At 39.2% G+C, this 18,854-nt stretch overlaps 1 long non-coding RNA gene across 1 annotated transcript in view; it reads left to right on the plus strand.

The window, feature by feature from the left end:
* LOC309859051 overlaps positions 1-18,854 on the plus strand; it is a 44,303-nt gene that overhangs the window by 18,421 nt on the left and 7,028 nt on the right. Inside the window, exon 2 of the long non-coding RNA XR_014308508.1 lies at positions 17,382-17,474. This is a non-coding gene — a long non-coding RNA (uncharacterized lncRNA). The remainder of the gene's footprint in view (positions 1-17,381; positions 17,475-18,854) is intronic.

Genomic DNA, 18,854 nt, shown 5'->3' on the forward strand with positions numbered 1-18,854 from the left:
GGTCACATATTTGAGATCCATATTTGCTTTGTACTTTATCATTAAATATAAATATCTTGCCTCTTTGTAATTTTTATCTTTCTATCATCCATTATCTTTTTCTTCTGTAAACAACGACCTGCTTTTCCCTTGGAAAACCCGTCTCTCCATTTGCAGGGAATACGATGTACCTCGCCCTGACTCCATTCCAGCTCCAGAGGTAGATACTCGCCCGGGTGTAATCTAGTCAGTGTATCTCATTCCTTTCCCCATTACGATTAAATTAGGATTATGTATGGACTAATTTCAGGGCAATGAATTCAGGTACATCAGAAAAAAGGAAGAATACCTCTTCTTTGGTTAGTGTGTCTGAGAGAATATGGCCTACATCTGGGCTTTCAGAAACAATTCAGTCCCCTTCATGGAAGGCAGTGGGTAAGAATAAGGAAAAGGACTTATGAGCCAAACGAGAGAAATAACTCTCATTGACATCATTCAAACCCCTGGATCCAGGACTGTCTGAAGTTTACAATGAGTCTTCTCACTTAGAAAAGCCAATTATTTTAGTGTGAGTTCACCCAGAACTAGTCTGAGGTAGGGATTATTAAATGATTTACTTAGGGATGGATCCCAGAAAATACTAGTAGGGGAGTAGGGAAGTGAGATAGGGAAGAGAAAAAGTCAATAAAGTGTGTATTATCAAGCAAGCCGCCATTTTGGGCAGCTGGAACTCATCCTATCGGAGCACTCTGGGACTGAGAGAGAACACATGCTTCCATTTACTGCCTGACAAGCAGGGGGCTGGCGTGTTCATTCACCAACTTCCACCGCAGGTTGATGAATGCTTCTAATTGTTAATTCTAGGGCACTTCTAGCCTATTCTATAAAAGGCCAAAAAAGCCTGCAGGCAGAGTCACAGGTGGTAGAAATCAGCCGTCAAGCCAGTGAGAATGGGAGGGTTAAGAGCAGAGGGGATGTCCACAGGGAGCTGAACAATCAATTCCTTATTTTCCTTAAGTCTGCTTCAATTGGGTTTCTGTCACTGAAACTGAAGACCTCTGATTAAAACCATGCACCAGCTCAATATGAGTTCCCCAAGGTCAAGGATTCTGTCTCTGGTTATTTCCTTAATTCCATTCTTTGCATATAAAGTACACAGCAAAAGTTCCATGGTTGGTTTTTAAAAGCATATTTTGACTATTAATTCTAGCAATTTTTTCAAGAAGCAAGAAAATGTCACATAACCAGAGTTATAGTTAACCAGAAATATAAACTATTTTCCCCTTGGGACCTTACAATTTATGGAAAAGAGCAAAATATTCACACGAAAAGCTGATGACAAGATATGTTCATAAAAGCTTCTATACAAATTCATCTTGGGGTCAGTACACAATCCGTTCAGCCTGCTACTACATTTACCACTAAACTCTTCAGTACAAGTTATCTGCAAAAGGGCTAATTATATCCATTATTTAAAAGTTAAGAAAAAAATCAGAGTAACTTTTTTTTTCATTTTTTCATTGTGGTAAAATACATATAATATTAACCATTTTAACCATTTTTTTAAAGATTAAATTTACTTATTTGAGAAAGCGAGAGAGATCAGAGCAGGGGAGAAGGGCAGAGGGAAAAGCAAACTTCCAGCTGAGCGGGGAGCCTGATGCAGGGCTCGACCCCAGGACCCTGGGATCATGACCAGAGCTGAAGGCAGATGCTTAACTGACTGAGCCACCCAAGAGCCCCCATCTTAACCATTTTTAAATGGACAATTTAGTGGCATTAACCACATTCATATTGTTGTGCAACACCACTATCATCGATCTCCGGAACTCCTGTAATCTTGCAGAAGTGAAACTCTATACTCATTAAATAATAACTCACCATTCCTCCCTCCTTCCATAATTCTACTTTCTGTCTCTAATTTTGACTTCTTGAAGTACCTCCCTAAGTGGATTTACACAATATTTGTCTTTCTCTGATTAGCTTATTTCATTTAGCAAAATGTCCTTAAGATTCATCCATATTGTAGCATGTGTCCGAATTTCCTTCCTTTTTAATGCTGAAAAATGTTCTGTTGCATGTAACTTTCTTTCAATTATCATTTGTGCAAAATATCTTTTCATATTATTCCAATTTTAACCTATTTGTTTCCTTGGTTTTAAAGTGAATTTCACATAGACAACATATAATTGAATCATGGCTATTTATTTATTTTAATCCACTCTGAAAATTTCTTTCAATTGGAGAGCTTAATTCATTTACATTTAAATTAATTACTAGGAAGAGACTTATTTCTGTCATTTTACTATTTGTTTTCTATATGCCTTATAGCATTTTCTCTACATTTCCTGCACCACTATCTTCTTTTATGATTAGTTGTTTTATAGAGAAAGATTTTAATTTCCTTCTCATTTTCTTTTGTGTATATTTTAAAGCTATTTTCTTTGCGGTTACCATGGGGATTACATTTAACATTCTAATGTTAGAAGTCCAATCTGAATTTATCTTAAGTTCAGTAACATTCAAAAACTCTGCTTGGGATACAAGCATAAATACTTAAAGAGATTTATGTATTTTAGAGTGAGAGAGTGTACATGTGTGCATGAGCAGAGGAGGGGCAGAGAAAGAGAGAGAGAATCTCGGGCAGATTACCTGCTGAACATTGAGCCTGATGCAGGACTCAATCTCATGACCCTGAGACCATGATCTGAGCTGCAACCAAGAGTTGGACATTTAACCTGCTGAGCCACCCAGGTGCCCCAGAACTCTGTTTCTTTACAGCTCTGTTCCCAACCCTTCAGTTGTTGATATCACAAAATTACATCTTTATATATTGTGTGCCCAAAAGCAAACGATTTTTTATTGTATTAATATTTTAAATTATGTAAAAAATAAAATGTAAAGTTATAAACCTAAGTTACAATAATGCTAGCTTTTATAACTGTCCATTTTTAACTTTTATGGCAATCTTTATTTCTTCATGCAGCTTCAAGTTATAGTCTAACGTGCCATATGTTTTGTATTTTGTTTTTCACCCTGCAGGACTCCATTGAGGATTTTTTAGGTCAGGTCTAGTGGTAATAAACCTCCTCAGCTTTTGTTTATCTGGGAATGTTTTAATTTCTCCTTCACTCTTGAAGGACAGTTTTGATAGGTATATCATTCTTGGTGGAAAGTTATTTGCTGTTTTTTTAACCTTTTAGCACTTTAAATATAACAGCCCATTGCCTTCTGGCTGCCAAATAATGAGAAATAAAATGATTATCTTTTTAAGAGTCCCCTGTGGGACTCTTGGCCAGTTAAGCAACTGCCTTTGGCTTGGGTCATTGTCCTAAGGTCCTGGGATCGAGTCCTATATCAGGCTCCTTGCTCAGTGGGGAGCCTGCTTCTCTCTCTCCCTGTCACTCCCCCTGCTAGTGCTCACACTCTCTCTCTTTCTCTCTCTCACTCTCTCATTAAGAGGGGTGAGAGGGATGGGGTGGCTGGGTGATGGACATTGGGGATGGTGTGTGCTATGGTGAGTGCTGTGAATTGTGTAAGACTGATGAATCACAGACCCATACCCCTGAAACAAATAATGCATTATATGTTAATTTTTTTAAAAAAAAATCCCTTGTATATGAAGAGTCATTTCTTGCCAGTTTAAGGATTCTTTCTTTGTGTTTGACTTTTGACAGTTTGATTATAATGTGTGGGTCTCTTTTAGTTTATTGTACCTGGAGTTTCTTGAGAGTCTTAGACATTTATATTCATGTATTTCATCAAACTTGGGAAGTTTTCAGCCATTATTTCTTCAAATATTCTCCCTGACTTTTTGTCTTTCTCTTCTCTTCCCAGGACTCCAAAGATGTACATATTGGTTCACCTGAAGGTGTCCCACAAGTCCCTCAGGCTCTTTCACTTTTCTTCAATCATTTGTCTTTCTTTTCCTCAGATTTGATAACTTCTGTTGTCCTATCTTCAAGTTCACTGGTTCTTCCTTCAGCTTGCTCAAATATGCCTATGAATTCTTCTAGTGAAATTTTCATTTCAGTTATTTCATTTCAACTCAGTGAAATTCCAGAATTTCTTTTTTGGATTCTTCTTAGATTTTCTATCTTTTTATCTTATTTTTATTTCTGTCTTTTATTTTGTTTATACATTGCTTTTCTTTACTTTCTGCATGTCTTCCATAGCTGAGCATCTTTTAGACAGCTTTCAGTAAGCAAATTTATCTAGTATCTATTAAATCCGCCATCAAGCTTTTCTCAGAAAAAGTTTCCATTGATGTATTTTTTTCCCTTTGAATGGGACATACTTTCTTATTCCTTTGTGTGCCTTATAGTTTTTTTGTTGAAAACCGAACACCTGAATCTAGTGGGCCGGTACCTTTGGAAATCTGATTCCTCTCCTTTTCAAGGGGAGTAGTTGTTTTGTTTAGATTATTGTAGGGTGTTTCTGTACCACAGATCAGTCTAAGGTGTAAATTTAAGGTCTCTTCATTTTTTTTCTGAACCTGTGCCTTTCTCTGGGCGTAAGTGGCAACTTTCTAATTTCTCTCATATATGCAGTTTCTCTTGAGTATCTTTCCTGTCTGGCTCCCAAAGGAGAAAAAAGAGAAAAATAAAAGGATAGGGGAGGAAGGTTCTGGTCTTTTAAATCCCCTGGAAGTCATTTTGGCCTGAGGGGGTGGGGTTTGCATCCACGTGAAGAGGTGCAACAGCAATGGCCGACTGCTTCTGGGACTCTACCACTAAGGTCAGAAGGAGCAGCCAATAATCAGATTTCCTGTATTTGGAGGACAAGGTCTTAATTCCTAGCCAGGCTCCTGAAAACTCTATGCAGGCTGCTCCAGGAGCACATGTATACCTGCCTGCCCCTGGGTTGGGAGCTGAGGGCTTGGGGCTGGGTAACTGCTACCAAGCTAAGCCTTCAGTAGACTCCAGAATTCCAAAATATTTGCATTAGACATACTCTGCCAGTGTTATTGTCTGGGTGGGTACATGGAATCCTGATGCTTCCTACTCCACCATCTTCCTAGAATCCTATCCCCAGAGAGTGTCTTTTAATGCAAGATAGATGGGTATAAATAGAACAAATCGCAGGGAATACAGTATATAAAATTTGAACAAAAGATTATATTATTTCAAGCATTTGTTCCCAAGCACATATAGATTCCCAGGCAGCAGTCTTCTCCAATAACTCAGAAGTGGTTAGGGGTCTATCCAATGGAGACACATTTGTATTTAGTTCTATTTAGTAAGTTTCTTTCTTTCTTTCTTTCTTTCTTTCTTTCTTTCTTTCTTTCTTTCTTTCTTTCTTTCTTTATTTCTTTTTTAATAGTTGCAGGTCTATTTAGTTCTATTTAGTAAGTTTCTTTCTTTCTTTTTTTTTTAATAGTTGCAGGTCAGTAGGTAATTGTATTGTGTAACTTTGAACATGAGGGTAATATAACAGGGGCTACAGCAGTGGAGGTTTTAGTAAAATAAACATTTAATATGATAGTTGCCCCTTCAATACCCTGGGGTTTATCAAACAAACCTGACATGTGTACTGTCCCCATATTCAGCAGGGAGCTCCAGCCTTGGGAAAGGCATGCATTACTCAATGTCATAAAGGACTGCTTTTTCCAGAAAAACAGTTGAAGATTATACAGTGGAGCTCCCTTCTCTGTGAGAAATGAGATAAAGTGTAGGAGGCTAATAGATAAATCTGTACAATCAGAGACTAGCCTAAGGGCTTTTTCGGCTCCCTGCTCAACAGCCAATTGCAGACACTATCAACATTGCCTTCTTTTCTGAGGGCTCTGGGAATGTGTTTTCACACCTGATCACTCTACCTTTCATACAGTTGGCCCCTTAGACAGCATCCAGCAGACCATGAATTCATTTTGTGGTTTCTAGTGATTTGAAACCAAGAATACTGAATCTTGTTGCACAACCACAAACGCAAGGGGTTCTCAATTTATTATCCATCTAGATTCCCAGCACTTAAAAAACAGTGAGTTATTGCAATTGCTTTTCTTAGAAGTGTGATGTGATGTACTTGCAAGTTATATTACAGACAGCCCTAAAAGGCTCATTAACCAACGTGTCCCTAACTCAACTGTAGAATTCAAACCAGTCACCTACCTTGAAAAAATATGACAAGAAGGCTAACTTCAGAGGCTGCATGTGCAAATCCTAATGCGCAAAGCGTTCTGAGAGGGGAGCCTGGGTGGCTCAATGGGTTAAAGCCTCTGCCTTCGGCTAAGGTCATGATCCCAGGGTCCTGGGATCGAGCCCCGAATCGGGCTCTCTGTTCCCCAGAGAGTCTGCTTCCTCCTCTCTCTCTGCCTGCCTCTCTGCCTACTTGTGATCTCTGTCTGTCAAATAAAGAAATAAAATCTTTAAAAAAACAAAACAGAAAAAAAAAGGGGGGGGGGTTCTGAGATCCATCTTCGATGACTAGGGGAAGGAACATTAAAGAGTTGGGAACTTTGGGGAGAGTGAGAACTACAGTAAATTCTTTTTTTTTTTCCAAGATTTTATTTGTTTATTTAAGAGAGAGTGTGAGAAAGAACTTGAGAGCTAGGTGAGGGGCAGACAGAAAAGCAGACTATTTGTTGAGCAGGGAGCCCAATGTGGGACTCCATCCCAGAACCCTGGGATCGTGACCTGAGCCAAAGGCAGAGGCTTAACTGACTGATCCACCCAGGTGCCCCATGGGTCAAATTCTTGGGTGGTTATAAGAGTTAAATAGGGGCTCCTACTTGGATAGAGATAAAAGCTAAAGAGCCTTCAGAGCCCAGGTTTGTATGACAATTTCAGGTAATTTTCTAATGCTCAGGCCTATGCCTTAATTTCCCCTTTTCTTTTATTCTATGGTCTTCACTTCTTGGGACTTGGCAAAAAGCCTTGCTGTTACTCAAAACATAGGCACTTTCAGACAAGAAGGAAGAAAAGAAGTACTTCAGGTAGAGGCTAAGTGGAAATTTTTGTGCCATCTACAGTTAAAAAAACAGACAAAAATTGGTACAACCACACTTTAAAGGACTGGCAGTATTTATCAAAGTTGAACATATACTTTCTTATGACCTCATAATTCCACTTCTAGGTATACACCCAACAAAAACACACACATATTTCCAAAAGAATGTACTAGAATGCTCATGAAAGCTCTATTAATAATTAAAGATTAGAAACTGTGCAAACATTACTAAAGAGTAGAATAGATTAAAAAAATTGTGATATATTCATATGATGGCATACCCTACAGCAACAAGAACAAAGGACATGCAACAATATGGGTGAATCTCAGAAAGATAATGTTGAGTGAAAGCAAGCACACACAAAAGGTCACATACAGCATACTACCATTTACATTAGATGCGAAACCAGTAGAACAGATAGACACTATTAGGAGGTATAGTAGTTTCCAATGGGAGTTAGAATGACTGGAAGGGGGCCCAAGGGAATATCCTGATATTTCTTGGTCTGGGTACTAGTTACATGAATGGTTTAGTTTGGAAATATTCCTCACACTGTACACTTAAGACATGTGCACTTTTCTGTATGTAAATTATACCTCACTAAACAAATTTGTATATGTGTGTACTTTGTTTTGGTTTGGTTTTACAACTAATAGCCAAAAAGTATGACTTTATACTGTCGATTGGTATGACACTTCCAGGGAAGTGAACCTCCTCTTGCCTCTGAGTGACTAGCACTTTGTCTCTTGATCTCTTAACTCTCCCTGATTTTCAGTCTCATCATTCAGGTAAAGAGTCAGTTGCCTTGACTCTTGATTCCTGAACAATTCCCACATCTCTGCCTTCCTCTCCAACTGTAGCTATATCTTCACCACCACCTCTCCCGCCATATTGATATGTTGCCCCAAGAGTGATGGGGACATCTGTCAGCTCAAGTGCAGATAAATCCACTAGGGGACCTGTGTCCTCCATGCTCTGTCTTCCATTCTGAATCCACACATTTAGTGCTAACACCTGCCCGCACAGCCCCTTAGCAACTGCTTCTCTGGCTGGCACCCCCAGGGACTGGCCTACCTTTGCCTGTCACAGCTATTCCAGGCCCCTGGGGAAGAGATCAAAGCCTCATTACTCCGTCTCCATCCTTGCAGAAGGCTAATAAAGCCAAATAATTACAAATTCTGTATCCACTCTCATGTGGCCCACAGCTCAGCATTCAGCATTTATAAATGTGCTGATCTATTATCAGATACTAAGCTGGTCCCTCTCTGTATAAAGAGAAATATCACAATAAATTCAATGAGCTCCCATGAGAACTGCCCAAATAAAAAAGCTTTTTGTTTCTATTTAGACTGCACAATACCCAGTTTGATAAACTAGCTGCGCTAAGCAGCGGCTGAACAACTAGCTTTAGCCTCATGGAAGCCCGAATTTGGCTTATGATGAATATGAAATAGGATACAACTTAATTCCTAGAGAGTTCTGAGTCCTCCCCAGCCCAAAAGGTATTGTTTTCTGGGGGTGGGGGAGAGGGGTCAGGAACAAAACAATTTGTACCATCTATACCACTCCCTCGCTGTTTATCATTTATGTAAAGAAACAGAAATGTGTTCCAGATGGAAGCAAGGGTGCTCAGGATTTTGAAATAGTTAAAAATGAACCAGCCCAGTAAGTTTATGCAAGTAGAAATGGGGCTAAAAATACCTCCAATGGGCATCCAGTTTTGTAAACTCCCTTCGTCCCTTTTCCAGCAGGTAGAGGTCAGGTCTTGCCTGGCAACTGATTTAGTCAATGGATAATAGTGAGAGGTGGACGGCACAGAGTTGGAAATTAGGAAATCACTTAAGTTTCTTAAATTTAGACTTCATTTTGCTTTTATTACCTTTATTTAAAGGTTAAATTATACTAGGAATTTAATTTCAACAAACAATTAACTATAAATATGTGTATAATAAACTGCCTATACTTACATACACAAAGGAGGAAAGACTCTAGAAAGGGGAGCTTTGCTTAGACATCAGTAACTGCTCACAAAGGTAGCTGCCAATAGGGAACTACCTAAGGATAACCAGATCAATAGTCTGCCCAAACTTAAATGACTCTTGCTTGATATTAAGTCAGTAAGGATAATTCTTTAATTTTCTACAGAAAGAAGACAAAAAATGTTTCCTTTGGGGACTGGTCAGAGGACAACAGGAGAGGTCCCCAGAAGAGGAGATTGTTGATGACATATATTGCTTCTAGTGCATTTTTCCCCCTGAAAATTAGTTGTTGGGACCCACCTGTTTCAACCCTGTTCACACCTCATAGAAGTGCTTTTCATTTGAAGATCTCAGTAGACTCAACTTGACCTTGGTCTTGAGGAACAGTTCTGATCTTGGGGATGCACGATTTCAGCACATCTAGGCCAATTCCACAAAGTCCTACATGGTGTGCCCTCATCTGGCCCTCCCTTTGCCTCTCTGAACTCATCACCAACTACTTTCCCACTTGATTGCTTCCCTCAAGCCACACAAGCCTCCCTGCTTTCTAGAAAATTCCGGATCTACTCCAGCCTCTGAGTCTCAGAGCCTTTACACCTGCTATTCCTTCTGTGTCCTTCCCCTGGGCTACTCGTCTTTCAGATTTGAGGTGAATCATTCCATTACCATTTATTTTCTTTGTCTTTATCCAAATGCCACTTTATCTAAGTCTTCCCCAACCACCCTATTTAAAATCACAATCCTTCCAATGCTTACTATCCACACTTTTTGCTTTATTTTTCTTTAAAGTGTTTAACATCAGCTAGCATACTATATACTTTTCTTGCCTATTTTTATTCATCCCCTCTTTTTAGCTACATGAAAATAGGAATCTTTGCCTCTTTTTGCTTTATTCCTGGGACCTAGTAGTATACATGTCACAGAAAAAGTAACTCAATAATCAATTGTTGAATGAATTTACAATTTAGTTATGCAGGTGTTTTGCGTTATTGCCTAGACCTGGATCTTGTTTTGGCAACTTGGGCAACTTTTTAATATCAGCACCTCTAGGACTAGTCCTGTTTTCATAGGACTTAGGTCCTAACTCTGAGCCCTTACCTAGGTTTGTTTTCCATTGTCTCCTAACAGACTTTTCCCTAATACCATCTGCCTAAATTTCTGAGCACTTCTTTTCCTGGACTTCCCCATCATTACATTATAGCATTCTTGTTTATAGCATCATTGTTACCTGGTCTTCATTCAGCCAACAAATCATTTTTCAGTGACTTCTATATTGACTGAAAATTATACAACATTCTAAGGACATAAAGATAAAGAGGACACAACCCTCAGATATCTGGGCGCTCTTATTGCTTTGATACCTGGCATTGCCTTTTAGCTTAGATCTTTAGTTCTTTCTGAACAGCTCTGTTCATCTTTAAAGATGAGGGTCTAATTTCAGGTGCAAATTTGTATGGCCCACCCTGCTGTAACTCACAAGCCATACCTCATGGAGTCTGAAATTAGAGGCCAGCCCTGTATAATGTAAACTAAAAAAAAAAAAAAGAAAAGAAAAGAAAACCAAAAAAACACAACACCAAGAACCCTATGTTATTGATTTTCTACTTACTGATTTCCCCCCCTGCTTACCTTCAGAAATGCTGGCCACTTTTTTTTTTTTTTTTTAAACAGATTCAAAATACTTTTCTTAGCAAGGCACTCATTCCTTCCTTTTCTCCTTCAGGACATTCTTTACTTAGCAACCTAGGCAACATCGAGCTTGTTCAAACAGCCAGGGGTTTAATTCTGATACATCTGAAACTTTCCCTTTGGCTTATAAGTAGAAAACTTGTACTTTCTTAGACCTCCCTGTTTTGTTTGTACAAGTTGCTGCCCTGATGGTTTTGATATTCATCAGGTATTTTAATTACTGAAAGTGATTATTTCTACAAAGAGCTTCACTTAGAGAAGCATCACGAAATATATTCCATGAGAATGCAGCAGTTGCTCTGAAAAACAAAGTCTAATCCAGTGGGAAGCCCATCAGATAACTGTCCAAACCCATTCTTTATCTAGTTGTTGCTAAAGCTATTACTGTCTTTGAGTTCATGAGTTCCCTACAGCCAAACACATTAACTGAATGCAAATATCAGCACCCTCTCTTTGTTCATTTCTCCTAGAAGAGTGTTGGAAGGGAAAATGCCATGTATTTCAACATTACCTGCAAGCCAGACGAATGCATTTCTTGGTCCAGTGATTAATTTTTGAAACACAGCTTTCATTTGTTCTCCAGTATTACCATGCCAAGCTCTATTCACAGACCCAGAAGAAACATGTTCAGGATTTTATTAATCTTTCAGTCCGCCCTATGCCCATTATACATGGCTATTTTTTTTTTTTTGCAACTACACTAGCCAAGAATTAGCTTTATTCTACTGCAGATCCCAATTGAATGGGCTGTATTATAAATAGCTATTTTCCTTAGTCTAAGAAGTGGAGTGGCCACAGGGAAGGCTAAGGAAAGCTAGTCAGAGCAGAGGTGCTCACTCAAGTCCTGGCCGCCAGCTTCTCAGGTCAAGATAGACTGAGTGCATTCCCATGTATTCTGAAATTTCAGCCACAGCCCCCCACCTCCAAATCCTTAAAATGGCATGGTTCTTTTATAATTGTAATCTAATGAGTATTCCCTAGAGAAGTTTTACTATTTCTGGACCTCAGAGAATTCACAATTTCCATCATCTAAAAACAGTGAGAGAATGAATTTAATCATTTGAAGGCCCAAGCAATAGACTCCAATTCCTTATTTCTTTCCTCTGGATGGTTCCCCGAATGATGTTTCCTCTCTGGAATCTTCAAATTTTTCCTCTCTGACAATTAGTTTTCCTAGCTAATTTTCTCTGTAGTCTTAATAAAACCTTCTCAGACATGGCTACCTTATTGGGCTTTTGACAGATCTTTCTTTTTTTCCATTACTAAAATTTTCATTGAATAGTCAAAACACTCAACACCTTCATTCCTCACCTCCTAGCTGTTTCTTAACTCCCATTAATTTGAATTCCACATCACCAATTAACTATAGTTTCCAAAGTTACCCATTTAAAACTTTCTAATTACCAGACTCGTGCTATTAAGTCTTCAGGCTTCTTCAACATTTGACACTTGATTTTCCCTCTTTTTTTTGAAATTTCCTGTTTCCATTACTGTGTACTATTGTTTTTTGGTTTTTTGTTTTTTTTTCCTGACAGTTTCTTCTTTATTCTTTCATTCATTTTCCTTTCTCTATTAACTCTTAAATGGAGACATTCTCCCAAGATTTCATCTTTAGTCTCCTTGCCTATTTATCTGCTAATTCTACCTTGGTGACCTCATCAAAGAGTTCAACTGTCACCTCTAGAGCAAATCTTTTTTTTTTTTTTTTTTTAGATTTTATTTATTTATTTATTTATTAGAGAGAGAGCGCGAGCGAACACATGCACAGAGAGATAAAAAGTGGGGAGGGCAGGGGGCAGAAGGAGAGGGGAAAAGGAGGCTCCCCACTGAGCCGGAAGTCCAATGACACAGGGCTGGACCCTAGGACCCTGAGTCAAAGGCAGATGCTTAGTGGACTGAGCTACCCAGGCATCCCTAAAGCCAATCACTCTTGACTTTGTCTGTTACACGACATTTCTTCTGAGATCTGACCCACATTCCAATTGCTTATTTTTCGTCATCATGAAACTCTCAAAGCTGGCACCATCAATAAACCTAAACTGTACTCATTTTCCCAACTGTTTCTACTTTTCCATTTGCTGTCTTGATAAATGTCCCTTGACTAAGCACATCACTCCATAGAGAAACTTTTTTTTTTTAAGAGTTTTATTTATTCATGTGACAGAGAGAGACACAGTGAAAGAGGGGACATAAGCAGGGGGAGTGGGAGAGAGAGAAGCAGGCTTCCTGCTGAGCAGGGATCCCGATGTGGGGCTCAATCCCAGGGCCGTGGGATCATGACCTGAGCTGAAGGCAGATGCTTAACGACTGAGCCACCCAGCTGCCCCTCCATAGAGAAACTTTTAAGTGAGAGAGTTATTTTATTTTTGTGCTTCAATTAGTAGCTGAATTTTGTTAATCCTAGCTCCACACCATGACCTGTAACTATCCTGTCCAACCAATCCTATCAACTGGCTTCTCATTCAGGCCCTCCTCTCCTCCCTCAAACACATTTGAAATATCTACCAAACAAGGCGCCATTGTTCCAGCTTCTCCATTGTTCATCCATTCACTCACATTGAGTCCAGAATTATGATTCTCTGACAAAAATCCTAAATGGCTCCCTCTACTGGATGAAATTCAAATTCTGGTCACCATTCAAAGCTTTATTCACATAGAGCCTGTCCTCTAACCACACTTTTCACATATGGTTCCCAAATGCATTATCAAGCATTCTCTTTGCCTAGAGTATTCTCTCCACTCTCCCACTTTCTCTGGGGGACTCCTACTTACTCGTCCAGGTCTAGCTCAAAATTTAAATCCTTTTCATATTATTTCCTGTGTCTTCCACTACCACCTCAAGAGCAGAGGCCATTGTTCCTCATCTGTATTCCCACAGCTCATTATATGCCATGAAGACCTTTAATACTGAGGCTTCATCTTATTCAGGACCTAAGTCAATGCTTGTCATGCAGCAGGTGCTCCCTGAAATGAGCCATTTGCAAATATATATTGAGTGCTCACCATCTAGTGGGCACTATTTTTTTAAAATATTTTATTTATTTATTTGACAGACAGAGATCACAAGTAGGCAGAGAGGCAGGCAGAGAGAAGAAGGGAAGCAGGCTCCCTGCTGAGCAGAGAGCCCAATGCGGGGCTCAATCCCAGGACCCTGAGATCATGTCCTGAGCCAAAGGCAGAGGCTTAACCTACTAAGCCACCCAGGTGTCCCCACTGGGCACTATTTTATTTTATTTTTATTTTTTATTTTTTAAAAAATATTTTATTTATTCATTGGACAGACAGAGATCACAAGTAGGCAGAGAAGCAGGCAGAGAGAGGAGGAAGCAGGCTCCCTGCTGAGCAGAGAGCCCAATGTGGGGCTCAATCCCAGGACCCTGGTATCATGACCTGAGCCAAAGGCAGAAGCTTAACCCACTGAACCACCCAGATGCCCCACTGGGCACTACGTTAAATGTTGACAATACAATGGTGAAAAAGTAGTCACAATCCTCACCTTCACTGGGCTTATGGCTTAGGGAGAATTATAATAGACAACCATTCTAAAGAAACAAGTATCTCTTCAGCTTCATGGCGATTTCTCTGCCTTATATAATCTTTATTAACCCAAGAGAGTAACTTCTTACATATGAAGTTTCTAGTTTCCTGAACTACTAATTCATACATAGTTATCTGTTAATAAGTTTAGATATCAGAAGAAAAAAATAATATTATAGGGATCTGGTACCTAAAGCTTACTTTTTTTTTTTTTTTTAAGCAAAAGAGGTGACTAAAGAAGGGGTAGAGAAGCATAGTAAGTGTGTAAATATTAAGGTGAATGTATGTGTGCGAGTGTCTTTTTCTGAGGCATTTGGGAGGATGTCAGTGGAAGGGAAAAGATGAATATGTTAGGAGAGGCTAGAAAGGCATGGTGCTGAGTAGCCATTTCGGCCACAATCTGCTGTTACATCTTTTGGCATCTCTCCTGATGGTCCCAGAAATCACAGGTTTTGTGTCCAATATCCTGCAACATCACAGAGTTTTCCAGCAGCTGGCTGGATTCCTCTAGGCACTGGTTAGGTCTGCAATTGCTTTGTTAGGCAAGCTGAACAAAATACGGCCACTCAGTTCTATGGAAAACGAGGACAGCATTAATTAATTTAGAAAAAGGGAGGAGTGAGGCCCTCTTAGTGGTATACTGAATTCACTGTAATTGAGGATTAAAATTTCCATAGGATTTTCCTTTCTATACCAGATACATTATAAATTGCTTGGTACTCATAATCTTCATAACATATGTTCTTTAATTTAAACAAGTCATTTACTCTTACCTCCTGTCTCACCTAGAAACATCCCAATGTTATTATTAAATCCATATCACTGCAAAGTCTAAGATAAATCATGTGGGCAGAAGGTGGTTTATACATGCCAAATTATAATCAGGTTTAGATCATACCAAATAGCCTGCTGACATTCCCAGGCATGGAAGGAAGGCTCAAGCAGCAGCACTCAGAGAATCTTTCTCTCGTACATACTAGAAGGTTCTCAGAATGCGGTGAGAACACAGTGTTTGCTCCTGATGATCATTGTGAGAACTCTGAATTGAGAACCAGCCAGAATGGCTTTTCCTCCCCTGTCCTGGTCCCTGTGGTCCCTTCCATTTGGCCAGATCTCTTCCTAGCATAACAAATTGTGTTGGTTACATTTCCCAACTAACCTCCCAGTTAGGTCTCATCCAAGAAATCCAAACACTAGGTCCTCTGTCATCCTTCCCACTCCATTTCATCCCACAGCTGAATTTTCTTTGCTGTAGACACAGCTTCTCTGAACACAAGCGATCAGAAAGAGTGAGTGTGGTATGGAGACGAAATGGAGGATAAGTGTGGGTACAAAAATAAGAATGTCTCCAAGTGAGATCATATAGGAAATAAGAAAAGTGAGTTCAAATGGGAAAAAGATGAGGATTTATATTATTTGAGTTTGTTGAATATGCCAGGTACTGCACTAAACATTTTATGTCTATTGCCTCATGGAATTCTCAAACTCCCTGCCTTTGAAGTTGGTGCTATTATTATTCTCACTGTACAGCTATGGAAAGAGATTCAGAGAAGTCAAAGAATTCACTCGAGGTTACATGGCTAGTAAGTGAAGCAGTGGAGACTTGAATCTGCCTCTAGATGATGCCAAATGTTGGTTCACAGTTTTGAGTATTGTTATTACTAATTCCAGAATCTGTGACATTTCAGGAAGTGCACAAGCAAATGCAAGAATTTCTTAGATGCTTGTATAATATCTATGAGCCCCAGAATGAAGTCCTAATATAAGAGAATGTTCTTCTCAAAAGCTTTATTCAAAGGAACCTCTCACTGCAGTGATTCACCATCCAGGTTGACGTCACATTTCTGTTTTTAGCAGTCTTGGGGTGGGGTGCTATACAGCAGAGGGGCTACACCACATCTTTACTGCACTCTGCACCTCTTTTCTGGGCTCGCCTGAGTCTGGAGGAGGCCAGTCTATATGATATGACTCAGATGGTACCCCCATCCACTTAAGTCTTTTAATGATGTATTGTGTAGAAAGTGATCCCATCACACATGGCTACGTCATGGTCTATGAGGAGGTTGTGTTGTGAGGAAATTATTCCTCCAGTAGAGTTCAAAGCCTCCGACAAGAAATTTCTAAATAAACGAGAACACCCCCATTTTAAGTCTACCCTTTATTGAACACTTATAATGTGTCAAATGTGCTAAGAACTTTACATTTTGTTGCATTCTCATTAAATCCCTAAGACCTATGTTTTATTGTCCTCATTTTTAAGATAAGAAAATTAAGCCTTGAGGAGGTTAAATAATTTGTGTCAGAGTCTTACAACTATAGGTGTCAGAACCTAGACAGATGTCTACCTCTGTATCTGTAATGTTTGCCCTCTTTTCCTGGACACCACCTCTCACTCAATGCATGCTCTGAGAGAATTTCATGAATAGGAGAGAAAAGGGACACTTCATAAAAAGCCACCAATTCGACATGTTACAAGTATGCATGTGGGGGTATGTGGCACATGTGAGAGTTATTTATTGTATGTGTCAAAATGATTAAAAAATGACTAAAAACATCTGGCTTTTTTGAGGCAAAACAAGAGACTAAGAAATATAATTTGCCTTTGGTTCCATCACATTTGGAAAGCAATTCACCTCTGTTCTCCAATTTACAACTGGGGAGACATCTGACATCTATCTTCCTTATAGGAATGTTTTAAGAGAAACTAAGAAACGGAAAAATCATAGATATTTCTCGGTTGATAGGTTAATCTATCAGTATCCAGTCATGTTAAAGAGTTTATATTCTCAGAAAGAAATTGCTTCTTCCAAGAAGAAGTATAACATGACCAAGTTAACATTTGGGAGCAGGGGAAGGGGAGACATTGGCAGAAAAAGGTAGAATGGATTGAAAGGAGTGAACCTTCTTTAAGTGTGTTGAGGTGACGGCAAGGGTGTCGGAAGCACGGGAGGCCGGCTGTGTGTCGAGTGAGGGAAGATAGTGGAAATGTATGGGAGAACAGAAGCATCTGGACCAGGGCGGCAGGTGGAGGATGCTCCATGAGCTCACTGCTTTCTCACGACCAGAAATGTCAGAACAGAGCAATTCTTCCCAATTCCAAGCAGGGGACTTAAGATTTAATGGTAATATGAAATGGGTGTGTATCAGCACTCCTCTTTGTAGCAAATATATAACAGCTGATTTAGAAAACATTTTTTTCAAGTCCTTTCTATCTCTAAGGAAAAAAAAAAATCTTTCTAATGCTTTAGGTAATATCTGGAATGAAGAGCATTCCTTACGGGCACATGCTTAGCTATGCGGCGAGCTGGTTACCAGGAAGATACGCATGCAAATCTTCTCAGGTAATTATTTTCTTCTTTCTCTTGGTAGAAATCAGATGAGGATTTAAAAGCTGGTTATAAATTGTAGTTAACTGTGTAGCCTTGTCCCAGTGACTTAAATTCACCGAGTCATGGTTTCTTCATTTGTGAAACTGGAATCATGATGATAATAACCTGAAAGGGATCTTGTCAGCATTAAATAAGTATAATCCGTGTACAATCAGTGTTCATATTTTATCATTTAACACATTTTAGCTGTATGGGTGCCTGTTATTGTGTGTTGAAGGATAAAATCTTCTGTAAAAGAATATGAAGGTCAAAGGAGACATAGCCCCATACAAGTATGTTTACTGTTTTTGCTATTTCCTCAATATTTACTTATTTATAGTAAAAGGTATAGGAAGACTAAGTGACTAGCATCCAATTATTCAATTCTCTGGTATGGATTTTAGAAGGAAGTGTGAATCTCTTGAATTAGAACTTTTAAGGAATAATAATATAATATAATAACATGCATCAGTACCAAATCAGTGCTTGAATAAAACAACATGAAATGAAGAACAAAGTTTAGAAAATAGATCTTAAATACCTAGGGCAATACTGATGAGCACTATTTTTTTATGTTATATATGCCAACCCTGTAGCCCTCTCAACAAGAATATTCTACTTTATTGTGCATGTAAATTCTTTTATTCTAATTTATTATATGTTACAACAGAATCACTACCTCCTTTATTAGTCCTCTTAACAGATCAAGGAACTGAAAGTCAGATGAGTCACACTGTATCACATAGGAGCCCCACAGTGCCAACAGAGCTTGTGGTGGGGTCAAGCACTTGGGCCACAGTCTTTCCATGGGGACTTTAGCAACATCGTCATCACCCTTCTGGGCTGCACACACAGCAGTGTCTTCTCCCACATCTAAACTTTCCACTGCGACCACATCTCGCTCCTTTTTCCTGACTGCAGTGTTACTACAAAGGACACATATAGAAACTTTGGATTGTGTTGTGAACTCATATTAAGAAATATCTGCCCCAGCATGCACACGCACGTGCACACACTCACACTGGCACAAGTCTATGCAACCGTATTCGTACATTTCTAGGATCCCAGCACCCACTCCTTCTACAAACCATTATTATTACCAGAAAGAAACCAGTGCCTTTCTTGGACCCTGTCTTTCTCCCCTGCTCTGCCCTACACCTTAGTTTTGCCTCCAGCATTTTAAAAAGCAACATTTATAATCTTTGAACACTACCTCAAAAACTAATGATGTACTATATATTGACTAACTGAACATTAAAAAAAAAAAAAAGGCAACACTTACAGGTCAATCCATGACCTAAATCGAAGTCCTGGGAGTGGTCCGGGTAGACTCGTTCCCCACTCTCACCCTGA

The sequence above is a fragment of the Mustela nivalis genome (assembly GCF_964662115.1).
Source record: "Mustela nivalis genome assembly, chromosome: 2".
NCBI lineage: Eukaryota > Metazoa > Chordata > Mammalia > Carnivora > Mustelidae > Mustela > Mustela nivalis.